The sequence below is a fragment of the Myxocyprinus asiaticus genome, chromosome 2 (assembly GCF_019703515.2).
Source record: "Myxocyprinus asiaticus isolate MX2 ecotype Aquarium Trade chromosome 2, UBuf_Myxa_2, whole genome shotgun sequence".
NCBI classification, from domain to species: Eukaryota; Metazoa; Chordata; class Actinopteri; order Cypriniformes; family Catostomidae; genus Myxocyprinus; species Myxocyprinus asiaticus.
In genome coordinates this window covers 63424380-63435301 of record NC_059345.1, presented here as the reverse complement: position 1 = coordinate 63435301, position 10922 = coordinate 63424380, and the positions used below count along the sequence as shown (strand labels likewise).

The 10922-nt window shown below is 46.9% G+C and overlaps 1 protein-coding gene across 1 annotated transcript in view; it reads left to right on the top strand.

The window, feature by feature from the left end:
* Nucleotides 1-264: 264 nt before the first annotated feature.
* LOC127453307 (UPF0687 protein C20orf27 homolog) overlaps nt 265-10922 on the top strand; it is a 32136-nt gene continuing 21478 nt past the window's right edge. Inside the window, exon 1 of the mRNA XM_051719633.1 lies at nt 265-405. The gene's annotated coding sequence lies outside the window, so the exon portion shown is untranslated. The remainder of the gene's footprint in view (nt 406-10922) is intronic.

Here is a 10922-nt window from a genome sequence, read left to right as displayed (position 1 = left end):
ATGACTATTCAAAGACGATCCGACATGATACCCATCTGAAATGAATCATTAGGACAAGTTTCTCTGTCTCTTTTTACTGGATGTAGTTGCATATTATGTGATCAGCTCTGTTTTAAATGCTCAAGAAGTCGTCATTTCATTGTTTCAGTGTATTTTCGGTATGGATTTACACAGTCTTACATGTCAAAAAGTCCCATAGACCAGCATGCACTTTTGCTTTTTCATCATCAAACAGGAATTGAAAGCTTTTTACAGTCACGTCAAGCTCTTATGTGATGCAATAGACAAACTAAAGGGGGTTTCTAACTGTTAAGGAGCTGTAAAAGACGTGTAGATGTTGCATTTGAAGTGATAATAGTTGTCTGGTAGCATGTAGACCAGTTTAGGATTCCAGTTTGATCTCAGGTAAGTACTTTCCATTTTCAAAATGCCTCAGGAAAATCACAGTGTAGCTACAATTAGTTGAGAAATGCATTCACACAGCATGCCACAGCTGGTCTTACATGTTTCTACTCCTGGGATTTTTCCAGATGGCAGGGCTTTCAGGGTTAAGATGTAGCCTACACTAAATATGTTTCGTTGAATGATGGTTTTAGTCCTAAGGGGTTATGACAGGAGCATGTAAATGTCCTTCTTAAAGCAATCCATATGGGATATTGACCCAGTTTCTTCACTCTCTCGATATGTTTGTGCGGACAGTAACTGGAATATATTACGCCTGTAATATATTCCAGTTAAGACCTACAGAATTGAAATAATAACTATATTTTTACCTTTCTAAAGAGAAAAGGTGAGTGCCTCTTATTGGGAATTGTAAGGTGTTTGCTAGGTTGTTCTGTGTAGTTGCTAAGTGTAGCCCAAGCCAAAAAAGGCCCAACCCAAGTGATATTCTGGTCCCTAGATATGGCTTGAGTCTTGCTTTCAATGTAGCCAAAAGTCAATCACTTAAGAAAGTAATATCACATCTTTCCTCGACAAACCGCACAATTTGAGACAGCATTCATGTCCTTAGCACAAATGGTGCTGAATGAATTATGCACCCAAAGTTTCAGAATGTTCCGTGTTCAATATAAGTTAAGCTCAATCGACAGCATTTGTGACATAATGTGGATTACCACAAATAATTTCAATTTGTCCCTCATTTATTAAAAAAAAAAAAAAATGCATTAAATTACCATACAGTGACAGTAAGAAATTTACAATGGAAGTGAATGGGGCCAATACATAAATGTGAAATACACTTGCGTTTCGAACACATACTGTAGCTGTAAGATGCAAAAAATTACACATGTTAACATGATTTTAGTGAGGTAAAATCGGTTACAGATGAATGTTTGCTCATCTGAAACTGTGCAACAGTCTGATTCTGTAATTAAAAATGAACTGATTTTTATGGATAACTTGTAAACTTTTAAAAACAGACCTACTATGAACTCTAAGGGGGTTAATTGATGGGATGTGCTAATGCTGAAGTCATTAGTCCATGTTATTTAACAAAACGAAGTTTAATAACAGAATTTGTGCTGAATAACGACACTACTCATGATCCTGAAGGGAAACAATCGACCAGTCAGAGAATTTATAGCCAACAAAGCGCATAAAACAAGTGCTGAATTGACCGCCCACTCCCATGACGCTGTCAGTCATATCCCTACACTCTTAAACTACTCGTATCTTTTCAAAATGCAAATGTCTGAATATTTTGCAATAAAAAATATATTGATTCTAGACCTTTAATCAATAGCTTTTAAATCAATACTTCCCTATCTGTTACTCACTCGACATTGTGTTGATGTAGTGACACTAGGGGTCACTCTTGGGAGCCCAAAACACCTCTGGTCTTTGAAAAAAGGCCAATGAAAATTGGTGAGTGGTATTTGCATACCACTCCCCTGAACATACGGCTATAAAAGGAGCTGGTTTGCAACCACTCATTCAGATTATCTCTGCGCAGCCGAACGGTCGATGCTCACTGAGTTGAATTCCCACGGCTGTTCATTCACCTCTGCTGGATCTGACGGCGCATTTCAGCGGCTTCTCCCCCCTCTGCACTGGTGCACTGCAGAGAATGCCCTTGGGCGCTTCAGCAGAAATAAAAGAGTATATACTAAAAAAAAAGAGTATATTTCTCTAAAAGAGCGGCACACACGGAACGTCTTTTTAAAGATGCCTTTCTGTTTGTGTGTTATTCCTGGTTGCGGTCGTTATCTCTCACCTTCTGATGGTCACGATCACTGTCTTTCGTGTCTGGGTGCTGCCCACATGGAGACAGCTTTCGTGAATGGGTCATGTACTCATTGCGAGAAAGCAAGCCACCCCAGCGGCTCCCCGCCTTGGTCCTTCTACCCACGATTATGAGGCCAGCGCGGCTAGCACTGGGGGCGATTTGGGGACCCCAATGGGACCACCTCTGCCGGGTATCCCCCCACGGACCTCCCATTCCCCAGCATGCTCCTCTGCCCCGATCAGGCTTCCGGATGAGTCTGCCGGCTCGTCTCATGGCGAGTTTGACCTCTTGTTCAGAGCCCGAGAAGGTGATGAGCTCTTGAGCGCAGCATCGGAGAGCGGGCTCGTCCAGTCGGACGCGGAAGCCTCAGCTGGGCTTCCCCCCTCGGGTACAGTCGCCCAGTCACAGGCTGACGTGGAGATGACGGACACTATTTCCTGGGCAGCCGCTCACAGCCATGCCCCCCCCAGTTCCTTTCTTCCCGGAAGAGCACGAGGAGCTGACAAGGTCGTGGGAGGCACCTTTTACTGTCCGGTCCTGATCTTTCATCTCACCCGCCCTCACTACCCTCGATGGTGGGGCGGCCAAGGGCTATTCAGCGATCCCCCCAGTGGATAAGGCGCTTGCGGTGCACCTATGCCCGCAGAGTGCCGCCACCTGGCGCAGGCGCCCAAAGCTCCCATCCAAGGCCTGTAGGTTTACGTTGTCCCTGATGGCCAAAGCCTACGGTGCCACTGGACAAGCCGCCTCCGCCCTGCATGCCATGGCTCCTCTGCAAGTCCAACAAGCCAAGGCGCTAAAGGAACTGCACGAGGGTAGTTCCGCCCCGGGATTGATGTAGGAGCTGCGCTCGGCGACCGACCTCACTCTCCGGTCAAGGAAGGTCACGGCGCAGTCTCTCGGGTGGGCGATGTCCACCTTGGTGGTCCAGGAGCACCACCTTTGGCTCAACCTGGTCGAGATGGGAGAGGCTGACAAGGCACAGTTCTTTGGCGCCCCCATTTCCCAAGTTGGCCTGTTCAGCAACACCGTCGAGGACTTTGCCCAGCAGTTCTCGGCAGCGAAGCAGCAGATGGAGGCTATCCGGCACATCCTGCCCCAGCGCGGCTCAAGATCCTGCACCCCGTCTGCTCGTCACCAAGGGTGTCCCCCTGCGGTGACTGCACCGGCTCTGCCGCAGCCTGCCCCTGCAGCCCGGCCCCGGCGTGGAGCCCACCGCAGGAAGCAGACGCCACCCGTCTCATGGCCGGCTGCCAAGAACCCATGAAAATCTCGATGATTGGCTAATCCTAGCTCACTCTCAGGATGTGTTGTGTGCACACAGGGACCTGGTGCTCTCGCACCTCAGCCGACTAGGGCTTTGGGTCAACTGGGGAAAGAGCAAGCTCCTCCCGGTTCAGAGCATCTCTTTTCTCGGCTTGGAGTTGGACTCAGTCTTGATGACGGTGCGCCTCACGAACGAGAATGCACAGTTGGTGCTGACCTGTTTGAAGGCATTCAGACAGAAGATAGCGGTTCCACTGAAACTGTTTCAGAGGCTCCTGGGGCATATGGCATCCTCAGCGGTGGCCACTCCACTCGGGTTGATTTATATGAGACCGCTTCAGCACTGGCTCCAGACTCGAGTCCCGAGATGGGCATGGTGCCGCGGGACACATCGCGTGGCCATCACGCCGGTCTGTCACCGCCTCTTCAGCCCTTCGACCGACCTCACACTTCTACGGGCAGGCGTTCCCCTAGAGCAGGTCTCCAGGCGCATCGTGGTTATGACAGACGCCTCCAAAATGGGCTGGGGTGCTGTATGCAATGGGCACACAGCCGCTGGCTCCTGGAAGGGCCCGCAGCTGCATTGGCACATCAACTGCCTCGAGTTGTTGGCAATTCTGCTCGCCCTGTGGAGGTTTCGGCCGTTGATCCAGAGCAAGCATGTGTTAGTTCCAACAGACAACACAGCAACGGTGGCATACATCAACCGTCAAGGCAGTTTACGCTCCCGTTGTATGTCACAACTCGCCCGCCGTCTCCTCCTCTGGAGTCAGCAGCACATCAGGTCGCTGCGAGCTACTCGCATCCCGGGCGACCTCAACACTGCAGTGGACGCACTGTCACGACAGGTTACCCTCAGGGGAGAGTGGAGACTCCACCCTCAGGTGGTCCAGCTGATTTGGAGTCGATTCGGGCAACTGCAACCAGACCTCTGAAATCTCCATGTCTGGCCCCTGGATGGGATGCGGAAGACTTAAGTGGCCTACCACCTGCGGTGGTAGACACGATCACTCAGGCTAGGGCCCCCTCTATGAGGTGCCTGTATGCCTTGAAGTGGCGTCTGTTCACTAAGTGGTGTTCTTCCCGACGCTAAGACCCCTAGTGATGCGCAGTCGGATTGGTGCTTTCCTTCCTGCAGGACAGATTGGAAGGGTGGCTGTCCCCCTCCACCTTGAAGGTGTATGTAGCCGCTATAGCGGCACACCACAACACAGTGGACGGTAAGTCCTTTGTGAAGCTCGACCTGATAATCAGGTTCCTGAGAGGTGCCAGGAGGTTGAATCCCTTCAGACCGCGCCTCATTCCCTCATGGGACCTCTCTGTAGTTCTTCAGGGTCTACGGAGAGCCCCATTTGAGCCCTGCAGTCAGCTGAGCTTAAGGCACTCTCTTTAAAGACTGCCCTCCTGACTGCGCTCACTTCCATCAAGAGGGTAGGAGACCTGCAAGCGTTCTCTGTCAGCGAAACGTGCCTGGAGTTCGGTCCGGGCTACTCTCACATGATCCTGAGACCCCAATCGGGCTATGTGCCCAAGGTACCCACGACCCCTTTTAGGGATCAGGTGGTGAACCTGCAAGCGCTGCCCCAGGAGGAGGCAGACCCAGCCCTGATGTTGCTGTGTCCGGTGCGTGCTTTACGCATCTTTTTGGATCACACACAGAGCTTTAGAGTCTCTGAGCAGCTCTTTGTCTGCTTTGGTGGACAGTGGAAAGGAAGCGCTGTCTCCAAGCAGAGGATCGCCCACTGGTTCATTGATGCCATAACAATGGCATATCAAGCCCAGGACATGCCGCCCCGGCAGGGCTACGAGCCCATTCTACCAGGAGTGTGGTGGCCTCCTGGGCCTTGACCAGTGGTGCCTCTCTAACAGACATTTGCAGAGCAGCGGGCTGGACAACACCCAACACATTTGCGAGGTTCTACAATCTCCGGGTGGAACCGGTTTTATCCCGTGTAGTGGCAGGCACAAGCAGGTAAGTCCGGGACAGCTAGCCGGGTGTATCGCTTGCGCATAGCGCCTTTCACCTCCCCTGAGCTGAAGACATGTGCTGTTGACTCCCAGTAGTGTTCACAAACTGTGTTCCCTGGATGACTTCCTCCGAGCCCTGTGGCAGATGAGTTTGTGGAGAAACTCGCTGCCAGCTCAGTACATGTGCTAACTAAGCCCTGTACTGGGGTAGGTGCTCCGCAAGTGTTGGTTCTCCATAGGTAACCCCATGCGACGTATATCTTCCACTAATTTGTTTCCCTGTTGGTGAACTGTGTCTTCCTTGGGCAGAGGCCATGTGACATATTTCCACTCATATTACCCCCCCCCCCGGGCGGGGTGTGGTCTCCGCGGTGTCTACCCCTTGGGAGTGACACCCCCCCCCCCCGACATAGACCTGGTGGCCCCAGTAGGTTAACTCTTTTTTTTGGGGGAGAGAGAAAAAAAGAGAGAATAAGAGGCCAAGACTGGGCTAGCCTGTCTCTATCTTTTGGGCAGTCGACTTGCCCCCGAAGGGCCATTTGACACTCATAACAGCGTTGGGGGAGGTTACGTGTCGGCCTGGTGTGCTGGCTACGAGGCACACAGTGGTCTGCCCGTCACACACCATTAGTTCATGTAACAGAGTTCAGTCAGTTGTGGCATTTCATAAAGGGACCCCTAGTGTCACTACATCGACACAACATCGAGTGAGTGACAGATAGGGAACGTCCTGGTTACTTGTGTAACCTCCATTCCCTGATGGAGGGAACGAGACATTGTGTCCCTCCTGCCACAATGCTGGACCACCCGCTGAAATGGCCGGGACCTTGTCTCGGCTCCTCAGCACAAAACCTGAATGAGTGGTTGCATACCAGCTCCTTTTATACCCATATGTTCAGGGGAGTGGTATGCAAATACCACTCGCCAATTTTCATTGGCTTTTTTTCAAAGACCAGAGGTGTTTCGGGCTCCCAAGAGTGACCCCTAGTGTCACTACATCGATACAACTTCTCGTTCCCTCCATCAGGTAACGGAGGTTACGCAAGTAACCAGGACGTTAAACAGATGCACAGGTAGCTTTAAAAACCTGTCGGGCATTATTGCCTGCCGCACCTCCACCAATGCCTTCAGCCCAGCTGCGGTGTCATCAGCTGGGAGCCACCTATCTTCAATGTTTCGCCCCATTAATCCTGGAACATCTCCTGGTGGTGGGGCAGTGGTCAGGGACGTGTCCCTGCCACCCCCCGCAGCTGGACACCAGATCCCCTCCAACACCTTTCCTTGCTTTCCCATCCAGACATCCTTCCTTCACGAATTACTTGCAACCAGGGTTCTATATGTCATAATACCTCGACACGACCATACGCGCCAGCCCGTTGGCCAACTGGCACCAAGATGCATACTCAGTGCCCTACTGGCACTGGCACCATATCTCTCGGTAACTCCGTATGACATACTACCTCAGCACAAGCCCTCACCACATATCACCCAGGTTCCCTTTTCCTCAGTTTAATATTTCTTTGCATAATAATTGTTGCAACATAACCCGATTTAAGAGCTCCCCCACCTCCAAAATCCCAATTTAACCCCTGGATGGGATAGAAGAACATATTTCATTGAAAAAAATGCACACTTCTTAAAGAGACCGCAGAATGATTTGTTTGCATGTTGCTGTTGATTTGCATCACATATTGAGAACCTACACCTGCTACATAGAGCTTTGCACTGTAACAGTTAACTTTCCATTTGTCTGGATGCAAATAGATTAAACTTAAAAACTATTTACATGTGAACAAGCTTCAAATGAAACATGATTCTATGGTCAAAAAACTGTCTAGTACTGACCTGCTTTGTTTTTGTTCTTCATATTCAAAATGTTAATGGTTATTCATGCATATTATTTATGAAATTGACTACAGTTCTGTGATCCAAGAAAGAGGGTATATTTGAATTTAAAATATGTTCTCATAAAAATGCCAATATAGTAGATCATATTAACTAAATGATTATGTACAGTACAAAACATTAAAAATAGGCATATCTTTATACAAAAACACTCTTAAAATTTTTTATGTACTGTACCTCTTATGATATTAATGGCTCTAAGCTGGAAAAAATGTGCTTTCGAAAGACAGTACATAGAGGTACGAAGACATCAAGACATGTCCGAATCCAACATTTGCCTAACACCTTCTCTTAAGCCGTCTTAACTCTGCAAAGGTGGCATAGAAGCTGCATCTGAAGTGACATAAATACCAAGAAAAAGTGTATTTACACAGACAGTTTAATGCATGCTCAGAGGTAGCAAAAATGCATTTACACAGCAATTACAATTGTATAAAAATTTTATGAGATCAATGTTTTCAATATAAAATTATGAATAAAGAAATATGAAACTATAAATTATTAAATATTTGCTCATGACAACAATAAGGCTACTCTGGTGTATTTCATATACACAGAACCAAGGCAGCATCAGAACTGCTTTAAATATAGGGGCTGAGGTGGGTCATAGCAGGCATAATCTTGTCTGGCGTTTATATCTTTACACATAATTTTGCTTTCTATGGTTGGTTTTTGAAGTCCACATTCATGTATGCTTTATTGACTATCCTGCTATCCTGTGCACACGGTTCAGTGGAAAGAATAAAAATGGCTTCTGATGGAGTGGCTGAAATCAGTAAACTGGTTTATAAATATAGTTAGAGAATTGTTATTTGCAGTATATTGTGTCTCAAAACTTATTATTTAAAAAAAAGTTGCCCAGATGGTCTAATATTTCCACTGCCCAAACGAGGCTTATTAAATTGCACCTCTCGTCTCTCCTGTCCACTCCTGTTGTGAGCCTGGCTGAAGGACGGCCCTCAGAGACGGGGCAACGATAACATCTAATTTTCCACATGTTGGGCATTATGACCATTATACGCATTTGACTGTTCATGCACGCATCCGCATTTACCAAGAGTGCTTGCACCTTCTGGTAAATGTGGTAATGCGTCCTTTCACAAATTAAGTGCTGGCAGCTTGTTTCCAATATTTATCACAGTTTCAGCTTCACGCTGAAGGAAAATCATTGGACTTTTAGGCGGATCTCAATTGAAACACTGATCATTCATCTCTCATTCAAGAAATATCTCAGTGTATGTGAAAGGTCCTCGGGCTGCAGCAGCTATCATGCCCAGAATACGCCGAAGCATGCAGAGTGGCAGGTTCAGCTCGGCTTTGAAGAATGTCAAGCTCTGCTGAATGATCTAAATGTGTGCTCCTGAGAGCCATTCCCTCATGGTAGGGTACGTGAATCAGACTCTACTCCGAGGAAGAAGATCTGAGAGTCAAATAGCTTTTGGGCCAGTTGACCCTGAGCCTCAAATTCCCAAAATGTGACAGCAGCAAGTCCCTGTGGGCTGCAGCCGACTCCTCGGAGTGGGCCAAGATCAGCCAATCATCTAGATAATTTAGGTTTTGAATGCTGCTCAACATCAAGGTAGCGAGAACTGCTTCCTGATTCAGGTTCAAATTCCCTGGAATGGATGTGGGACAGAACATGCTTTTGATTGACCATTTTGAATGGAAATGTCCTCCGTGTCCGATTCAAATCAATCAAATCAAATCACTTTATTGTCACACAGCCATATACACAAGTGCAATGGTGTGTGAAATTCTTGGGTGCAGTTCCGATCAACATAGCAGTCGTGACAGTGATGAGACATATACCAATTTACAATAACATCAAATTAACACAACGCAATTTAAACATCTGTTATACATAATTAAACTCGACTTAAAACATCAAATTAACACAACACAATTTAAACATCTGTTATACATAATTACACTCAACTTAAAACATCAAATTAACACAACACAATTTAAACATCTGTTATACATAATTACACAACTTAAAACATCAAATTAACACAACACAATTTAAACATCTGTTATACACAATTACACTCAACAATATACAAATAATAACATACACTGTACAGTATACAATATGCTGTTTTTGTTTTTTTTTTTGTTTTTTACTATATAGATACTATATAGATACACATTATTCAATAAAAATTAAAATATATATGAAAAAAGTATATATATAGAATGTACAGTATTGTACTGTATTGACATTCAGGCTGTCGGTTGATAGTCAGTTGTTAAGAGAGACATAATATAATGACAGTAATATAATTTATGACAGTCCGGTGTGAGATAAAAGAGTAATAAAGTGCAGGGCTGATGTATTTTGATCGTGGGAGATCAAGAGTTCAGAAGTCTGATTGCTTGGGGGAAGAAGCTATCATGGAGTCGGCTGGTGCGGGTCCTGATGCTGCGATACCGCCTACCTGATGGTAGCAGTGAGAACAGCCCATGGCTCGGGTGGCTGGAGTCTCTGATGATCCTCCGAGCTTTTTTCACACACCGCCTTGTATATATTTCCTGGAGGGAGGGAAGCTCACCTCCGATGATGTGTTTGGCAGTTCGCACCACCCTTTGCAGTGCTTTGCGGTTGTGGGCAGTGCTATTGCCGTACCAGGCGGAGATACAGCCAGTCAGGATGCTCTCCACAGTGCAGGTGTAGAACCGTGTGAGGATGTGGCGGTTCATTCCAAACTTCCTCAGCCGTCTCAGGAAGAAAAGGCGCTGATGAGCCTTCTTCACAACGACTTCAGTGTGGACGGACCATGTGAGTTCCTCAGTGATGTGGACACCCAGGAACTTGAAGCTGCTGACTCTCTCCACTGGTGCTCCATTGATGGTGATTGGACTGTGTTCTCTGTTCTCTGATTCAGACCTTCTCAGGTCCAGGATATAATGAATGTTGCTGTTTTTTTCCCCAATCAAAAAATAACGGCTATAGAAGCCATGCAGTGCTCTCTCAGGAGTAAAAATCTCTATTGCTTCCTTGTGGAGGAGTGACTGGACTTCCTGCACTAAAACCAGCATGTCCTGCACTGGAACAGTGGAGGAAATAACGGAGTTGAAATGTGGGCTCCGAGCAAACTAAAGTACCTACCCTCAGGTTACTGTGTGACCAACACAAATTGGCATCCCAGGAAGACAGCCCTAAGCATCTACATTGAGCGATAGGGATGTGAGAATATTGTCGTCCTGATTTTGACTATTTTGACTGCTCACTGAAGGGAAACGAAGCATGGCTGGGATATGCTGCCTAAGCGGCACTAGAAAACACTCGGGCCAGACTCTACCCATCACACTTTAGGGCAGGGAGACTTAACACTTTGTGGTGCAGGGAAATAATGTGCTGTGGTGTGGTGAGTGGGAATGAGCTTGAAGACCTATTTATTAGTGTCTCTGATTTATGTCCTTGACAAGTCACCCTAGAACACTGGTTGCCCAGAACTCTTTTAGAGTGTGTTTTTTTTTTTAATTTATTTATTTTTTATCCACCACTCTATGGGATGTCTGTCCTGTTTTATTATGGTTAGTACAGCTGGCTGAG